The following is a 20588-nucleotide window of genomic DNA, read 5'->3' as shown; positions in this document are numbered from 1 at the left end:
CAATAGAACAATGAAAAACAAAATTGAAAATCAATCGAAATGCTAGGTAGTCAGACAAACAGTCAGCCAGGCAGCCCATCAGGCAAATTGCTGTTCCACAAAGGATGGATCACAACAACAACAAAAATAGCCATATGCAATGCTATAATTCAATTTTTCTACAGGATTTTCTGGCAGATTTTTCGTTGTTGTTTTTGTTTCATTGTGTGATTTTAGATTGCAAAAACCCAAACCTAAATGGAATAGAACTGAAAACTGCAGCCATTTATGAGTGTGTGTGTGTGATAACATCTGTGTGAATAGAGCGAACAATGGTAGTCGTATATTGTGGAGGATTGAAAGATGAGCACACCCAACTGGCACACAGGCAGGCCGGCTGACAGAAAAACAGACAGACAGGCGAATAGAAATCTATGTTTGCCCGCTGACACATGAGATACAAAAGCAAAAGAAAAACATATCCTTTTATCCTTTGCAGTCATTTTCAATAACACACACACATAGATTCATTCTCTCTAATACACGTACACGTACATTTACAGTAATTGAAATACGCAACTTTTTTCGAATTGTATTGAAAGGACGCAAATCCTAACTGGTGGTCTGCCACGCATTCTTTTTTTCTTTCTTCGTACAGAATGCAAACGTTAACACACGATGAATCCGACGCATTGCTAGATGCTAAGCGTGTTGAAGCATTCATCTTTTTTTAATTTCCATTTTATAATGCGTTACGCACATTACTATGTGTGTGTGCGATTGTTTGTGTGCATGCTAGACGGTTTTGCCAAAGCACCGAACAAAGAGGAATTGCGTAAAATGTAAAATAGAAAATGGAATTACATACAAAATGGTCTTAATGGTAGTGGTGGTGGTGGCAGAGAGTATGGCTGCCAACTTGTCCTTTCCCATTTCTTCCTTCCAAACACACAGAGGAAAAAATGCGTTAAAGTGGAGTGTTAAAAGGACATGCGAAAAAAAAATATTTGCTATATGCGGAGTAGATAGAACGAACATTCACACAACAACAACATCAACATGTATAACAAGTTCAACGTAGAGACTACAACCAGGGATTTCTTTCCTTGCATTTGCAAAAAAATAATGGAATGAATAAAAAATAGAAAAAAAAATACAACAAAACTAAACGGGGTGGTAAAATAAATTATTTTTAATTTGATTTCAACTCAATTAAATGTCAAGAAATGAAATTTTAAATTGCATTTTTGTTCTTGCTTCCTTGTGCTTTGAATATTATTAAACTGTGAAAACGCAAAAAAGAAAGAAAGCAGAAATAAACCGAACATCATGAATGTGAGATAGAATTTTTGCTTTAAATTCAACGGGGAATTTATAATGAAACTTTAAATGTTGAAATAAATCGAATTTTTAAAAATAGAGGACAGATATAAATTTGCTATCTGTCCTTAATTCTGCAAACTTAGCTTTAACCTCTAGAAAATATTTCCAATTTGTAAATCCCAAATAAATGAAGATGAAATAATTGAATGAAATGAAATTGAGTTGCCGCATTTTTTTTTTGAGTTTAGAGAGATGCCAACAGATTTTTTATACCCTACACAACTACGTTACGTGGTCCCATGTGTTTGTAATGTCGCGAAATATTGGTCCTAGACTCGCCTTTTAGTATACCGATCGTCATATCTCGACTAGCTGAGTCGATCTAGACAAGTATATCCGTCCGTCTGTCAATTATAATTAGTAAACACGATGCAAGCCACAGTTATAGACCAAACGTCACGAAATTGTCTGTTTTTCTGACCCGAACATCAGAGAATGGATATTGATCATAGAATAAGCAAAACAGTTTTGATGAAGACGGATCAATATTTAGCGGGTCAAATTAAAAAAAAATACAAAATTTGTATTTTATGGCGTATATATTTACTCTTAAATGACATAGACCGGAGAAGTTGATAGTATATCCAAGAGCAGAATGGTTCGGAAAATATGCCAGGAGAAGAAAAATGAGCTGTTCCTGAAAATATTTGAAATGATGACCAGGCTCGGAATATAGATCCGCACAAAATAGGAGTTCTGTTGTAGTTGTGTAGGGTATCGTATGGATATATTTTTGTGATAATTTTACAATTCTTTATTAAAGATTATCTGAGTCGTTTATTTTGAAAATGGTTTAAGTCATTTTTTTCTTATATTGAGATATTTAAAGGTTTGGGTTTGATTTGTTTCAAAAATATTTTTAAGTGGTATTAATTTTGTTTGTGGGTTTGTGCCCTTAAACATGATAGAATATGTAACGTAAAATAGAATATGTAACGTATTGTAAACTTTTTTAGAAAACCAAGATTTTTATCAGAACCTAAAATGGACTTAAACCACTTTCAAAATAAACGACTTAACTGAGCTTAATTCGTGGGGTTTTAGAAAGATTTCGCACATTAAATAGAATATCTTTTAAGAGCCAACAAATATTACAAAGTATTCTTTATTTTTCAGAAATTTTAATAAATATAAGAATATTTGTGAAGGAATCGGAAAATCATACTTATTTTTGAGAAGTTTCGTGATCGGAGCTGTAAATGGCTGGCCCAAACAAAATTTGGCTCATACTGTGAAAAATTTAAAAAAAGATTTTTAATATTCACCCTATCTAGAATTTATATCGTCATCACCCTTGGAAAACAACAAAAAAAGTTTTGTAATTTACAAACGACTTTGTTATAACCGAATATTATTTTTTTTTCATCACGAAACATTTCAAATAGTATCACACTTCTCAAAAAGCGGTTTTTCCTTGAGAATTAATATTTTTTTCTCTATTTTGGTTAGGCAAATGTAAAATATTCCGGCTAGTTTTGTTTCATTTCAGTTTTTTTTTCGTTTTCTGTTGGCTTTGGCATGGCGTTGAGCTATGAGCCATTGTTAAGCGAGAAAATAAAGGAAAAGTTTTTGTGTTTCAAAAACCCAAAAAAAAAAAAAAAAAAATTCAGTGCATTTTTTGTGAAAAGAAGAAAAAGTTTTAGTGATATATTTTTTGCAATTGTTGTTGTTGGTGTTTTTTTGCTCGTATAGCCTGAAGACTGAGAAGAAAGGGAAAAGCCATAGCAAACGAAATAATAATGAAGTTCATTTCATTTTCATCCTTGTTTTCTCCTCTACCGCCACAAAGGAACAAACAAAAATTGTTTTCTCGAAATATATAATTTGTGTGTGTGTGTGTGATGATAAAGGGTCTAGTGCGGGAGGAAGGGAAGGAAAAGTTGAAAACTAGTTGGGAAAAAAACTGTTTAAAATAAGGCAAGCGAAATGAAATGAAACGTAGTGACTGAATTCAGAGCAATGCCAAAAGCGAATTTCAACGGAAATGGCAAAACCTCTTTTCTACCATTGCTTCCTTTCCTTTCTGCCACCTCTCGCACTGTCTCCTGCCAGTTAGGGAGCTTGTTGTTATAGTTCGTTTTTGCCATTATGTGAGCGTTTCCTTTTGCCACAGTTACCATCCTTTTTGGTGCAATTTTCTTTTTGTTGTTGTTGCTGTTGTTTTTTGGGTTGTGTTCTAAATGCAATGCTGTTGGCTGCTGCTGTTGTTGGTCGAGTTTGGCATTTGTTGCTGCTTCGCTGCTTGACTTGCTTTAGTGGCAGCATTGTTGTTTTTTGCATTTCATTTTAGTTTGTAGTTTTGTTAAAGTTTTCTTCTTCTTCCACTGCTCATTGCTAACATTTTCCACTTTTATTTTTTTTAGGTTCCTTTTTTTCGGTGTGCAGTTTTTCCATTCTGGAGTCGAGTGGAGAAGTGGCTGTTGTACGTGCGTTGACCTAGCAACACACTCACACGCCCAAAAAAATACAACAACAAATAAAAAAAGGGAACCAGCAGAACCGTTCCGCAAAAATAGGGTTTGCGTATGTTGTTGGTTGGATGGCTGGTACGTTCGTTGGGTTCGTTATTTGGCTTCGTTGATTTGTATTTGAATGTTGCATGTCCTTTGGCAATGGCATAAACTGCTGTGCAGCAACAGTACATACCACACCAAACCAACGTCAGTCAACACCAATAAGAACAGCCATGGCATTAACACAACTGCCACAAAATGTTGCAATACCTAAGGAAACCAGGCAGCGGGCAACAAAGGCAAAACAAAAATAACAAAAAAAAAGAAAAGATAGGAAGAAGCACCAGCAACAACAAATGATAATGGAATGAAATTAATGTAAATATGCAAGAGGACCTCCAAAGGAATTGTAAGCAGGGTAAGCATGGCATCATATTATCATCACCATCATTATTATGATTGTCTTCCTGTACCATCTCACCAGCCCATTATCATTAGGGCTGTGGGTTTTCGTGAGTGAGAGAAAGGAAAAAAAGTTCAACCAAACATTGCAAAATGAAGTAGTTCTAGCTAAAACTTGAACAGGGGTTTCTCTGTGGATTGAAAAGGGGTACGCAAAAAGTTGTTGAAGAATTCGGAAGAGTACAATCGCTACTTCTAAAGGAGATCTTTTTCAAATATTTGATAGTGGATATTAATAGCAATCTTGTGTTACGATATATTGTTGTGCGCCATCTGACATTTACATCGACAATTTTTTTGTTATTTATGTACTGAATAATATTCAGTACGATTTGACGTACAGCATGTGTTGTGTCATTTATAGGGACTCTAAAAATCAAAGGTTTGTTCTAGTTCGAACTCAAACAATTTCTCAATAGTTTAAAACCTATTGTGTCGATCGTCACAGGTCATGAATTATGATTAGAAAACATCAGTTGATCACATAGATCTTCAAACCAAATGCTACGAAAATTGTTCGTGGAAGAAGCACTTCAAATGGTCTCCTATTTATTTGGTAAAACTGGTCAATTGGTGACGACCGATCAACATATGAAGGTTAATTGACAATTGGTTGAATGCATGAAAAAGTGTATATATCTTTTTGATTATCCGTGAAGACAATAAATCAATTCTTAATGGTAATCTTCAAAAAGTACATATATATATATATAGGAAGTGATGCAAATGTGGTATAGGTTGGTAATGTGGTATAGTCACTTTTTTTGTAAACTTTGTTTATAGTTTGCTGTTCTGAAGATATAATTTATTTAACTCAAAAAGCATGAAATTGACAAGAGATTTATTTTAATCTTTATTATGAAAGCATTAAAATAATCAGAATCATCAAATAATATGCTGCACCATATATCAATTTAGCGTTAATCAGTGAACACAAGTGCAGGTATTTATACCTGGGCCTCCAGCACAAGACAAAATTTCAATACTATTTGAAACATTTGTCCTCTACGAGCGCCTACCATGCATCATAACATGGATGAAAAACAAAGGTTATGGCATTTTAACTACTTCTCCGTAGAAAAATTAAATATTGCCATGTGTAGACATTATTATATAATAAAAATTAAAGTTCCACTCAACGTATCCGTTAAAAATCTTAACAGACATAAATCTCGAGCTAATTCACATTCATTAAAAACAATAAATTATATAAGATATCAATTGGAAGGTATACCACATTACCTACACTTTTTTTAAAATCACTTTTAATGGAATTTCAAATATTTTCTCAAATATCTCTTAAATTGTTAGAATAATATTATTCTCAAATTCATACATGGAAAGACAACACATGTAGCGTGTTTAGTGTAAAATTTCTATTTAATCGGATAAAAAATAAAAATTTGGCAATCTAAAAACAAATGGGTATACCACATTTGCATCACCTCTTATACATATATATATTTACAGACATCCAAAGGGACTAGAAATTTCAAAATATCCTACAACAATAACCCTATGATAATGTCGTCTTGGTGTATGCACCTTCATCTCAATACAATCATACAATATTCAACGTGCACACATGCATACACAGTCTTAGCAAAAAGAGAACGAACTTAAAGTTAGTCCTGCTACTTATTCGGCACACACAAACACAACTACACGCGACATCCATACAAAGGCAAAAGTTTGTCCAACCATGTGATTGTACTAAGATCTTGACAACAATGACAACGTTTGCGTTTTTTCTCTCTCTCTCTCTTCTCTGTCTTACATATGTATTCCTTTATTTTTGTATTTTCTTCTATTTGTGCCAAAAACACCCATTGCAAAGAAGCAAGAAGTAGAAGAAAAAAGTAAATGGACAACGAAAGAAGAAACACAACTTTACCAAGTTGAATTGAGTCGGAAATTCTAGTTGTTGTATTGTTTGGCTGGCATTTCCTTCCCTTGGAACAAAACTTTATCTTTAGCAACGAACTCCTTGGAATACTCCCTGGCTGGCGGTGTTACCAAGTACATATATATGTGTCCTATATATGTATGTGTGTGTGTGTCGTCATACCAATGACAGTCATACATACTGCACATTATATTGCGCCTTATGACACTGCTGTATGTATATTTGACATTCTCCCTTCGAAAAAATTAAAAGAAGTTGGGAAAAACTTTGTTTTTTATCTTATTTTTTTCATGGCATTTTTGTTGTTGTAGTTTCTGTGTGTGTGTATATGCTGCTTTCTATCAGTACATTTGTGCACTAGAAGAATATCGTAATTGTTCTTTTTTCTGTAATTTCTTTCTTTTACTCCTAAACTACTTAGAGTTGTTGTTGAAGTTTCTATTAATTTTCTGTTTTATGCTGATTTTGTTGTTTTCTTATTGCTGTTGGTAGTTTAAAGTTTTGTTTTTTTTTTCTTACTGGCTTTCATTTTCAAAACAAGTTGAGTGTCTTTTAAATATACCAGCAGCTGATAGACGACAGTTCGTCCTCGTTTTGTCCTTTACGTGAATTTCGAATTTTTCTGTTTATTTTTTTTAATTTTTGTTTGAATTGTTTTCCTTTGCACCCCTCTAAGCCTGTTTACCGTACAAACTATGGAAACAGAAGTTTTTTCCTTCCTTCCTTCAAATCGAATTGACTTTATTTCTCCGACTTATTAGAAGTTTTCTTATTGATTCTGGTTGCTAAGCAGCTTAGAATTAAAAAAAAAATCTTTATCAAAAAAATGTTTGAAAAAAATAGAAGAAAAAAACTTCAAGAAATACAGATTTTTGCTATAAGATGTTAATGACAATTTCAAGTTTTGAATATTTCTTCTAATTTCCAATACAATAATACGAATGATTTATTGTGAAATATTGATCGGATAGCAGATTTTTTTTAGAAAAAATATATTTTTAAAAATTATACTTTTAAAGATCTTCTGGCATTATAAAATATACGGTAAATGTTAAAGAGAGCAAGTTACTCACTTCTCAAGAGTTGTGGGAATTTTTAGATGACTATTTTTGAAACAAGTTCTAAAAAAATATTTTTTTTGGAATTTATTGAAGCCCGGTGGTCTCGTATATTTTGAATTAAAACGACCTACTTCTGTTGGATTTTTGTTTATTTTGTTACTACATATCGATCTCATACCTGTGCTGTTCAAATTCACCTACTGTGAATAGTTAAATATGCAGATTCTAAGGCGTATTTTGATTCGTCTTAGAGTTTCGGTGTAAATTTTTTTTACTTCGGTCAAAATCAGAATCGAGCCTTTAGAAATATTTTGATCTCAGTCCCCAAGGTTGCAGATCTGCCTCTAAACCTAATAATCTTGAATATATGGAAAATTAAACATGACGATTGTAAAATATTTCTAAAAATCCTAATAATAGTGAGTTTATTGTTATATGTGAGTGCTATACCAAAGCGGGGACCCATATTGATAATTTGTGGTAGTGAGATTTGACATATAATGAGAATTCAAAATATAAAAATTACACGGAAGTTTGGTTGAAAAGCGTGTAGAAGTCAACAAAATATGGAAATTATATGGCGACTATATTGAAAACTGGAACATCTGGTGGTGTCAATTTGAATCCAAAAAACAAAATTACAGAAAATTAGGTTGAAAAACAAAAATCCATCAAAAAAGGAATAATGGGGGTTCCTCTATATGGCGGCTATACCAAAATATGAACCGATATATCCCAAGTTGTAACACCAATCATCCTAGAAGTATTAGCAATGTCTATACAAAATGTCAGAACTTTTCATAAATATATTTGGATTTCTATCGTAATTCCAAAAGCCGTAAAATATTATTCAGATCTAGCACTCTATTGGGGTATCAGGCGATTCTTTGGAAGTGTTGCAAACGGAATGACAAATTTAATGGAAAATTTGATTTTATTCAATTTCAGGATTGACCTAATTGCATAATTGTTGAATGGCATAGCTTTGTAGGAGACAAATTACACAATTTTTAGATGCTTCATAACATCGAAATTTTCCTACGTTATTGGAGTCCGAGCAAGTGCCACTATCACAAAATTTTTCCCAAATTTATTACCAAGAATATCTTCTATTAAATTATTAATCAAAACTAAAAAAAATTATATATTCCCTTCGATCAATAATTTTTCTACGCAAAAAGAAGGCGGATGGGTGACTGACTAACAACCACTTCTGTGTAGTATGTCTAAAAGGCATTTGATGTCAACAAGGATTTGAAGAAACAACAGCTACAACAACAAAAACTAAACTAACTAACATCAAACGTTTATGGCATGTTAGTTGATTCCATCAGCAAGTTCTTATGAGAATAACATCCTTTGAAGACACACGTACGCATTTTTTCCACTCCTTCTGCTATATTTGTCTCCCCATACCAACAGAGACAAGAGCATAAAAAACGCAGTCATTGCAGTTGCTAAGCAAGAAATAGAAAAAAACACACACTCATACACACATTCAAGAAACTAGACAAGTGACGCATACACCTCAGCATCTCATTCCAATATTTCAGTTTGGTTTTTTTTGCGCACTTCAGGATTAAAGTGCGTCTTGTGTGTACAGACTCTCACGTGCGTGAACAAAACTCACATGAAACGTAGTCAGTCATACGGGAAAAAAGTGCAAGGAATAAGAAGAACAAGAACGGTAACAAGGATGGGCTGGGCCGGGATGACTGACTAGCTAGCTAAAGCCATGTAGAAGACCAAGAAAAGTGCGTATGCTTCTTTGTTCTTTATATACTTGCCGCAAAATATTGTTGTTGTTTTTGTTTTTCAAAAGGATGGGATCTGTTTGTCTAAATGTGCGTAAGATTGTGATTGTGTGAGTGTGAGTGTCTGAAGTTTTGACTTGAAAAATTAGAAGAAAACAAGCTCTTGGTAAACATTCATTTTATTACGCATCAAAGTTGAAAGCAGCAAAAGCAGCGGTGCAGCTTAAGTAAGCAAGTCGGAGTTTTTTTTCTCATTTTTAAATCAAACATTTTTCACATTAAAAAAAGAAATGCGAACTGATGGTATTGGTCACACATCTCCAAAGAGTTGGAGAAATGAAGAGGTCATTTAACGTTAGAGTACTTGCATATACTATTCATATATACGAGTAAGTATGTATGTATGTGAATAAATATGTGGCTGTATATTCCACTGTAACTGTTGGCACTGTTTTTTTTTCCTTTGAAATCGTTTTATGCGTATTTTCTTTCTCTTCTTTACTACTTGTTTTCTATACGATTTCCTTGTTTCTTGCTGTTTTTTTTTGTGGATGGATCATTTTCCATATCCATGTCCTTTGGCATTGCTTTGGCTTTACTATTTGCGACGTAACTTTGTCAATTCTCGAGCAACAAGAACAACAACAACAGAAGCAGCAGAAAAAAAAACGTTGCCATGTTTGATATGACGCCAAAATGCTAAGAGAGTATTAAACGAGCTAAAAACAGCTGCTAGTCCTTCTTTCTATTTTGATGACTAAAAGCAACATACATATATGTACATGTGTGTGTTCGTGTGTTGGCCACATCAAAAGCATTTTTACTAGCTATACTGTTTTGAGTTCACAGGGAATATATACACCAACGAACCTAATTGTAATAACTGCTGCCAAAGCTCTTCTTTTTTGTTTCACTGAAAAAATGAAAAGGAATGTAAAATGTTTAACAAATATTTGTTTGAAAATTCCTTAAGACATGCACACGCTGCCACTGCTGCTGTTGTTACACTTCACTGCACCCTGAAACAGTTGACAAATATATAGAAGAAATACAGGAACAAGGAGAAGACATTCTCTTCTATGCCAAAAGTCATTATTTGCCAGATAGTTGTCTTTTGCAATATCTTTATAAAAATGGGGTGCATTTTCAATTGTAGAATGTGGTGTGAAGTATTAGCATTCACATCTGTGTGTAGATGTATGTGTAAATGTATATATGTATGTAAATATGCATATAATAAATAAAAAAGGAGAAATGTAGTGTTCCACACATGGCACACACGGTGCAACACCAACTATTATTTTTATTATTATTATTACAAGGGCTACTATATATTAGGTTGGGGAAAATGAAATCCATTATTTTTTCATCACTTCTCCGGTAAAATCGTTGGCCGGCAGTCGTAAGTTCGCCCAGCAACTAAACATCGATCATAAAACTGTTTTAAATCATTACACAAAGCTTGAATCCAGAAGCTCGATGTTTGGGTGCCACACCAATTAACAGAAAATAATAGGATGGATCGAATTTCCATCTGTGAAGCCTTGGCCAAACGGAATGATATAGACCCATTTCTTAAACGGATGGTGACTGGAGATGAGAAATGGATCACTTTCGATAACCCTGTGCGAAAACGATATTGGTCAAAGAGTGAAGCACTTTAAACGGTAGCCAAAGCAGAACTAACTGCCATGAAGGTTTTGCTATGCATTTGGTGGTACTGGAAGGGGATTATTTATTATGAGTTGCTTTAATATAGCCAAACGCTAAAGATGGCAATTAATCAAAAACGGCCAGAATTTGCCATTAGTAGAGGTGTCGTGTTCCACCAGGATAATGCTAGGCCACACACACATCTACAGTGACTCGCCAGAAACTTCGGGAACTTGGTTGGGAAGTTTTAATGCATCCGCCATACAGTCCGGACTTGACACCTAGCGATTATCATATTTTTCTTGCATTGCAAAATTTTTTTAATGATAAAAAAGTGGTATCTAAGGAGGATTGTGAAAATCGACTACTAGAGTTTTTTGCAAATAGAGAGCAGGACTTCTATGAAGTTACCTTTAAAATGACAACAAATCGAACAACAAAACGGTGCATATTTGGCCAAATCGGACATTTTGAAGCATATTAAATAAAGTCCGACAGTTCATATAAAAACAACGGATTTCCTTCTCCCCAACCTAATATTTCTGGCCTTATAATGAAACTGTGAATATTTATTATTATTTTATAGGTTTTCATGTGTGACAGGAAGCTGCTTATAAATACCGATGCATTCTTGTCGTAATAATCCGCGTCGAAACACGTAAAAAATAGTCGCACCAAAAAATCTCCACGATTTAATTCAATTTTTGGCAAATTGAGTTTTCAAGTCAACGTAAACAATACAACACAAGGTAGTACGTCTATTCATACTGAGTATATTTACGCCAAGAAATGTCAAACTTTCCAATGGAAATTACCGATGGCGTATAATGTTGCGTAGGCCAAATATATATAGAAAATTGCACTCGAACTCCTAGATTATTACTGATTTACGGTTCAGAGATGCAAAAATATAAATTTATACAATTTCTTTCCAGAAGCTTCGACAACTTTTGTATGGAGAGTAGTAGACGTGGAAAATTATCAAACCAATATTCAGATTTTCTGAAGTTGACCTTGTTCTGCACTTTGTTTATGAGTACATATTTAATTCGAAAATTCGTCCAAAGTCGGTTAAATGTGAATATCTGTATCAAATACAGCTTTTATACTTAATACGTGTTATTGATGTTGTAATTGTCATGAAATTACCCTGCTGTATTAGCAGAGACCTAACTTTACTGAATATAGTAAAAATTGCGTGTTGCGTGGTTTTCGGTGGTTGGCAATGTCGTTATTGTTTAGTTGCAAATCACACCATCGAATGTATTTGTCAAGTTCTACATATGCATGTATGCTTTTGTGTGAATTTATGCTACTAACTTGCATATTCTATATGTAAATACATATATACATATACATATGCCTCATTGTATATGTACTCTTCTGCTTTGATGCACTTGCTTGTGATAATATTGCGGGGCGAAATTTTGTTTTTTTTTCAAGAAATATTTTATTTTTTAAATGTAGAGAAAAATAAAATTGAAGTTGTAAAGAAAATAAGTTTCTTTTTGGAAAAAAAAAATTTAGAAAAATTATATACAAATATACAGTACGAACCGCCATTATCCCCAAAAGAAAAAAAACCGCCATTTGAGACTTTGAGGTATGTAATTAATTGCAATTTGTCTCCTTAGTGCTACTGTCACTACAGATGCTTCCATTTAAAGACAAAATTCTTGTTAAAGAAGTTCGACTGCAAAGTATATGAGTGTGTGAAAATATAGTTTTGTATACACACTTTGTGAGCCATTAAAACACATTTTTTATGTCAATAAGAGGTCATAATACCATTGTCTTATTTGTAAAAATATAAAATACTCTCTAGTCCCCCCAATATCTTGCATTTTTTTTCTTTTGATATTCTTCTAAAGTTTATAATCCATTTTTGTTAAATAAATACATCTTCATATAATTGAATATGCACATACTTTACAAAACAATAGAATACGAATAAATATTCCATATGTAAATACATATATAGGGCTGAGCTTATAATTTCTATTTATCATCTTGAAGAAGATTTGTTGTATTTGTATTTTTTATTATTATTAAAAAAGGGGGATTTTTTGTGTGTTTTGGCCCTAGATATTCTGTTTTCAAATTGTTTCTGTTGTTCGCATTTGATTGCTTAAGTTTTCTTGAATTTGTTGTTGTTGTTGTTGTGGTTTATTTCGGTTGTTGTTAAGTAATCGTTAAGTTCTTGTTATTTGTGCAATAATGCATGTTGTAATACTTCATCTTTAGGCTCCCCCAATGGAAAAAGCAAATGATTGTGGTCGAAGAAATATTATTATGAAATACTTGTGAGGAAATTTTTATTTTCGGGGGGAAATTTTGTAATATAGAATAGAATCATAAGTACTTGCATATAAAGAAAATGTGTTGAGGAATTGTTCGTAATAAAATTAAAAACAAAAGTTTATTTAATTAAACAACAAATGACTATTTTATTTTCAATTATAAACATTGTGTTGAGTTGTTTTGTTAAGGGGCTCGCTCGATCGATCAGGGGGATGTATGGTGTTGCCAATGCAGTTTTTATCTTGCTTTATATAGGATTTAGTTGATTTTTAGCCAATTTAACATAAAAATCGAATGTTAAATACAGGTCCAGGTGGATTTTTCTTAATATTTGTTCAAGAATCACCGCAGGATTTTTAAATATTTGTTCATGACCTTAACATAGACGTGGATTTTTTTAATAATTTTGCATTTTTTTATAAATATTTGTTGAGGTCTCCTCATAAGTGTAGATTTTTTAAATATGGATTTTTTAAAATATTTTTTGAAGTTTCAACATGGGCTTAAATTTTTTAAAAATATTTTTATTGCCTTCAACATAGGCGTGGATATTTTAAAAATATTTGTTTAGATCTCTATATAGGCGAGGATATTTAAAAAATATCTTTTAGGTCTCAACATAGGCCTGGTTTTTTAAATACTATTGTTTTAAGTCTCAAAATAGGCGAGAATTTTTTAAAGACTATTGTTTTAAGTCTCAAAATAGTAAAAATAGTTTTTAAGGTCCCATCTAAGGTGTGAATTTTTAAGGTCCCAACCTAGGTGTGGATTTTTAAGGTCTTAACATAGGCGTGAATTTTTTAAAAATATTTTTTAGGTCTCAACATAAGCTTTTTTTATTTTTTAAAAATAGGCGTGGATTAAAAAAAAGACCCAACATAGGCTTGAATTTTTGGAAAATTAAGCTTTCAACAAGGGTTGGATTTTTAAAAATATTTGTAAGGTCTGAATATTGAGGTGGATGATTTTTTAACAATAGTTTTTAGAGCTTCAATATATGTTTGGATTTTTTAAAAATAGTTTTAAGGTCCAACTATTCAATTCGATTTTTTAAAATATTTTTAATGCCTTACCATCCCAAAATAATTGATCAAAATAATCATACAATAATTTTTTATATTATCTGTCAACTCCATAGTATAGTACCTACTTATTTCTCCCCGTGTACATCCTTGCAATGCCATGCAATTTAGAAATTGCAAATTTCTCCCAAAAATAATGTTTTTAAATAGTTTTTGTTTACCAACAATTGCACAGAGTGCTGCCAAACAAAATCATCACATCGTCATCATCATCATCATCCTTGCAGGATATAAGTTTTACTTTTTGTTTTTGGATTGTTTTGCAGTAACGTGTTGGTGATGTGTGTTAGTGACTGGCCCTTGTTGTGTGTGTGTGCATTTATGTGGGTTGTGCTGCCAGGAAAAAAACCAAACAAACAAAAAAGTTTTGTGGTGTCTCTGAGTCATGTTCATGCCATTCAATGTCCGCCCGCCCCCTTGCCTTCCTGCCTTGCTAAGTAACGTAATTTGGTGTGAGTCCTTCTCCTTAAGTTGAAAATATTTTGTGGGTTTCTTCGACATTCGAAGGTCCTATTACCGTTGAGCTTCCTGCTTTCTTGATGGCTGGCTAGCAGGCTAGCTGTGTGACTTGCGTTGGTTGTAAGGCTTTTGGCTTTGCTCCATTGCCAACGTCGCCACCACCACCACCAATATCGTTGGCTACAACAACATAAAACTGTGTTTTTATGTTAAAACAACAACAACAATAATAACAGCAACGATAGCAAGTAACTATTCCAGTAGTAAGTAAGTAGTAGCAGAATTTCGTTTTTTTTTTTGTTTACTGCTACTTTCGTTTCTCACTTGTTTTTTGTTCGTTCTGCACTTTTTTTCGCTTATTTCGTGTATTTAATTCGTTTTTTTTTCAACTTTTTTTGCGCATTTTCTATATAAATTTTTAAGTTGATGATGTTGTTTTCGCTGAACGTCAGAACAGGAAAAAAACAAGAAGAACAACACTACAAGGCATCATCAAGCGAAACTACCCTTAAACAAAAACGTACGACTTATGGATTGGTGCGAGTATGATGTTTATGATGGTGTTGGTGTTGGCTGAAGAAGATGACGGCGCTGTTGTAATAGATTTCATATTGGTGTTGTTGTTCTTGTTCGCAGCAACAGGAAAGAAGGAAAAAAGTGAAATAAGTTCTTTTCTGTTTTTTTTTTCTCGATTTACAACAACTTTAAGGGATGATAATGCAATGAAATGACTTGAAGTGTTTGCAAGAGAACTCGCACACACACACAATCAAGCTGGAAACAAATGGGGAACATTTATTGGAGAAAAAAGGCTGTGAAATATAATTTATAATTTAACCTTTAAATTTTTACAAAATGCCAAAAACAAGGATAAAATATATTGAGAGATTCCTAAGATTTCGTTTTATTTAAATTGGATTTAGATAGTACTTTATCTCAGTGCGTAAAATGGGGGTATCAATAAAGAAAAGAAACGCGTAAATTCTCGAAAACAAAAAAAGAAACGAACGAGTTTTGAAAAGTGTATACATTTTGTGTGGATGTTGGGGAAATCAAATCATATTTTTGTTATTTTTATTGGCCATGTACCAGAAATAATATGCTGGCAATAGCTGGTGACATTGTAAAGAAACCAAAAATAAAACATCAATTGAGGAAAAATCTGATTTTATTTCAAAAACAATATCGACCAAAAATCGATTTAGAAAATTGATTTGTAATCGAATTTTGGAAAGTGTTATAAATTGAAGATACATATATAATTGCAAGGGGGTAATCAATTGGTTTTGCATACAAACAATACATATTTTACGATTTAAAAACAATTATTTATATAAAAAATGTCGTTAAATTTGATAAAACCTTAGAGTCATGTCAATTTGAAAAAAAAAAAATTGGAAAAACAGCTAAAGATTTAAGATATAAATAAAAAAATAACTCAATGTTGAGATCTTTTGAAATTTTGTTAAGAACGCTTTCAAATCCCTGAAACCGTGACCAAACTCCCTGTGTATTGTGAAGAAAATCTAAAAAGTCTCAAACTAGGCGTGGCTTCTTTAAACATATTTTTTAGGTCTAAACATAAGCGAGGATTTTTTAAAAATATTTTTAAGAACTCAACATAGGCGTGGATTTAAAAAAAATTAAGTCTCAAAAAAGGCGTGAATTGTTTAAACTTATTTTTTTATGACTCAACATAGGTGTGAATTTTTTAAAAATATTTTATAGGTCTCAAAATAGGCGTGGACTGTTTAAAATTTTTTTAGGTCTCAAAATAGGCGTGGATTGTTTAATTTAAAATATTTGTATAAAAAATGGATAGGTCGTTAAATTTTATAAGACATTGGAGACATGTCAAATTGAAAAAAAACTTGGAAAACAGCTAAAGATTTAAAATATAAATAAAAATAGCTCAATGTTCAGACCTTTTGAAATTTTGTTAAGAACGTTTTCAAATCCCTGAAACCTTGACCAAACTCTCTGTGTGTTGTAAAGTAAATCTGAAAGCATCTAACAAGGTCAAATTATTTTAATTTCGTTTCGTTTATTTTTGATTCTATAAACTGCAACAATTTGCATTTATTTAACAAAAATGAATTCCAATTAAAGTTTATTTCACACAATATTATTTTCTTTTCTTGTTTCCCCACTTGTTTGTTGTTGTTGTTTTCACCAACAGTTTATTTATTTTGAATTTGCATATTTTATACAAATAAAAAAATAACAATCAATATTTGTAACAAAGGTGCAACAACAACAACAGCTACAAATAAAGAAAACAAACAAAAACTGAAAACAAATTGTCAATTTGCATTGAAGTCTATAAAACCCTCTTTAATTAAACGACAGATACACGCACGGTATGGCGAATAAACAAAAAAACGCCAACCCTTTTTTTGATTCTGAAACATGAAAAGAAAATTGAAAATTTGTATCGAATGCAGTTAGTTATGATCCTTTGTCGATACCATTTCCATTTATGACATGTAACTGCATGGAAAATTGCTTGCTTGCTCGCTTTTCCCCAGACATGCGGACATACTGCCCAGAGCCATCATAAGTGGATCCATTTGGATCTAACTGCACTTTATTTCAATTTTTCATGTCATAACTGGGAAGGGTTGATTTTCCCTGAATTGGATGGAAATCTAGAGGTTTTTGTTGTTTTTATTTTTTTGTGGACTGGCTCACACTCGCTGCCAAGACAATGTTACACCTTTTGGCCAATTGTTCATGCATCGATGACAAAGAAGTCAAAGGGTTAAATTGAACCTGTCCTGTTATGGAATTCGTGCATATTTATGGGCGGACGGCGCTTTTGGTTGCCCAACCATGAAGTCTGTTGCAGTTGTTGCTGTTGTTTTCATCACACAAAACGTTAAAACGGGGGACAAACAAACAAAAAAGGTAACATTTACTAATTGTTTTCCTTGTCTAGTTTGGTGGAAGTTATGTTGCTATGCTGGCGATGTCGATGTATATGTGTATGTAGCTCATGAGAAAATAACGACCTTGTTTTAGTATGATAAAAACTTGTAATGCAATGCAAACTAATACATGGTAAAAAAATCATGAGCTCGGCTATACAGCAGAATCATTTCAGAATTTTCCTAATGAAAAAATAAAAAAAATTCAAAATTTAAAAGTAATGTTGTGTTGTGGAATTTTTTAGCACATTCAAAATTGTTAGTCGCTCGGGACATACACTTTCGGAAAATAATAATATCAATTTTCCTTCGCTATTGAAATGCTTTAAGGTTTTTTTTTACTAATTTTTTATTACAGAAAATTAGCATCGATTATTTTAAATCTAACAGTTCTTAATAATTTGCACACTGTTTCGTACTGCCCCCCTTTAGTTTTTATATTTTTTTTCACCAGAAAACGAAATAATAAACTATGCATATTCAAGTTAGAAAAAAGGATAAGTCCTTCAGTATACCGAACATGGTATCGATTTTTATATTTGTGATTTTGGCAAAAAATTAGAAAATACGCCTAGGACCATGAAAATACCTAAAATAAGGCGGAAGTTTTTATTACGATTTTATCTTATCATCATATTTCTCACAGTGTAACCTAACCACAACATACATATAGAAATACTGTCCTAAAGGTAAGAAAACTAACCCTCTTGTGTTTAATAAACTCTCTCAAATAGCTTTTGTGAAAGAGGGAATCATCGACGTCGTCGTCAACGCCATCATCATCAAGAAACATTGTGTGCCAATATTGCAGATGCTTATAAGAAAAGGATATGATAGTGCCATAGAAAATGAAGGTATCAAGGATATATGATTATGTGTATGTGTGTGTGTCTAATACAAACTTGAGAGAAAATTGAAATTTGCAACTAAGGCACTATGGATAGTTTAGCTCATAAGAGGTTAGAAAAATAAATAAATTTACATATCTATATTTGTGTGGGGGGAAATGCAATGGAAGGAAGCTGCATTCTCTACGCTTCAAAGATAATGGAGTGATAATATTACATTTTCGTATCCCAATTGAGCCATTAGTGGCGGCGGCAGCAGCAAAAGCAACAGTCTGCAGTATTAAATTTAATAATAATTTTTGTAAAATAAAATGGCATTCTCATGTAAATTGTAAATAATTTTGTTCTTTAGCTAGCAGTTGTTGTGGTGACTGTAGTTTTTTTTATTTTATCAATTTAACACTTTCAATCAAAATTTTTGTTTCATTCTTTTTATGTGTTTATATTTTTTGTATTTGTGGCTGTGAGTGAGTATTTTTTTTCACTTAAAAAGGATGTCACAAATTATCATCATTTAACGAACGCATAACAATCAGTTACAGTTCATTTGCTGATGATGTTGCAGGCCTGACATGCCATCAACTAAATGAATGTAGTACCATCACAACCATCGATGTACAAAACCTCAAACCAACAATCCATTCATTCATGCATTCTGGTATTCAACCCAAACCAAACCTCCAACCATTCATCCATCCTCCAATCATTTCGTTGTTTAAATAACTGACAGTTATGAACTGTGTTTTATATACAGCTAGTCTTCTAAATGAATTCTATAATCGTCGTCAACATCAACATCATCACCATCATTATCGAGTACATCATCCTCACCGCCAGTACCAGCAGCAGCAGTAGTAGTTTTTGTCATATTGGCTGCAGCAATAACAATAATAAGCACCATGAACTTATTCGGAAGCAGTGCAACAACAACAACACCAAATATAAAATAATAATAATATTCGGAAGCATATACAGAGACTATTTGAAAAATGCATTTTGTTTATTGGTGAAATGTGAAAATTTATTGGATAAATTATTCATTTAAATTTAAATAAAGGAAGCAGATGCAAATAAATATAAATTTAAAATGAAATTGAAAAATATTTTCCCTATTTAATATGTGTGATAGAATGGAATGCAACAAATGTTCACGAACAAAAATTAGTTGAGTTAAAAAATTGAACAGATTATTTTTTTTAAATATTTTTGTAGCAACACTATGTGTCCTCTGGTGTCATCTGACATTTAAATGGGAATGTTTGAAATTCTTAGCCTAAACGTATTCATTGTGGTTTTACGTACGACCATGTGTTGTGTTGCAAAAATCTATTTGGATTATGTGTAACAATTTTCGACGAGGATTAATACGACAAGAGTACACCGATGAATTAAAATCTTTGACGAAACTGTAACAAGCTGGTTTAGTGAATTCCATCGTGGCCGACACCCACCCAAAGGCGAAGGTTATATGGGACGTCCGCTCCATCGAACATTGAAGGGTAATACTGATGTCGTAAGTGAACTGATAATGACTGGTTGTCATATGTGATTATTGCATTCATAAAAGAAATGTTGAAAAAAAGATGGGACAAATTCCATGATTTGTCTGTGAGGTTGAAAGCGAATAAAAATCGAAAAATCGAATGTGAGGAATTTTTGGAATAGAAAAAGAAATATATAGGTGCATTTTTTGACACGTTTTTCAACCGAATAGCTATTATTTATTACATTGAACAATTTTTTTTTGATAATTATCGAGAAATTTAAAAAAAGTGGATAGATAGATAGATAGATAGATAGATAGATCAGAGAGTCGACAGAGGATTAACGTATTAGACAAAAATATTCCTCACATTTAATTGCCAAATACATCTAAAATGCAAGGATTTCGAGAAATCTTAATCCGAATATTTTCGAATGTCTTGGAAATGGCAAATATTGACACGTATTTTTAAATTAGCCCTTCAATCATAATTTTTTGGAAATTCCCGATAATTATTTTTTGTGTTGCACGGTGTTGTAATTGTGTATAGAATGCAACCACGTATTTTTCCAGACCTATCTGTTGTTCATACGTCAGCAAACACTTACACGCACATATATGACACATGAAAGAATGAAATGTTCATGCATTATCCAAAACACGTACAAATTTATGCAGACACAAGAGATTTCGTTCATTATTTAATTTACAATAATGTTTCGAGAAGTATTTTGCACATTGAATTGTACTTCGAATGAAGTTTTTTTGATGATTTTATTTTGGCCACATTGAGCTAATCTACTAATGCCACCACTGCAATAATGGTCATGACAGAGG

The 20588-nt window shown here is 32.5% G+C and overlaps 1 protein-coding gene across 1 annotated transcript in view; it reads right to left on the bottom strand.

Moving 5' to 3' along the window:
* The window catches only part of LOC133324937 (methylcytosine dioxygenase TET-like), a 180871-nt gene that overhangs the window by 146573 nt on the left and 13710 nt on the right, over positions 1 to 20588 (bottom strand). The window lies entirely within an intron of this gene.

This window comes from Musca vetustissima, unplaced genomic scaffold, assembly GCF_032173495.1.
Source record: "Musca vetustissima isolate MV318-11 ecotype Yass unplaced genomic scaffold, APGP_CSIRO_Mvet_v1 utg20894, whole genome shotgun sequence".
Lineage (NCBI taxonomy): Eukaryota > Metazoa > Arthropoda > Insecta > Diptera > Muscidae > Musca > Musca vetustissima.
The sequence above is the reverse complement of the archived record's forward strand: the minus strand, read 5'-3'. Positions and strand labels throughout refer to the sequence as shown.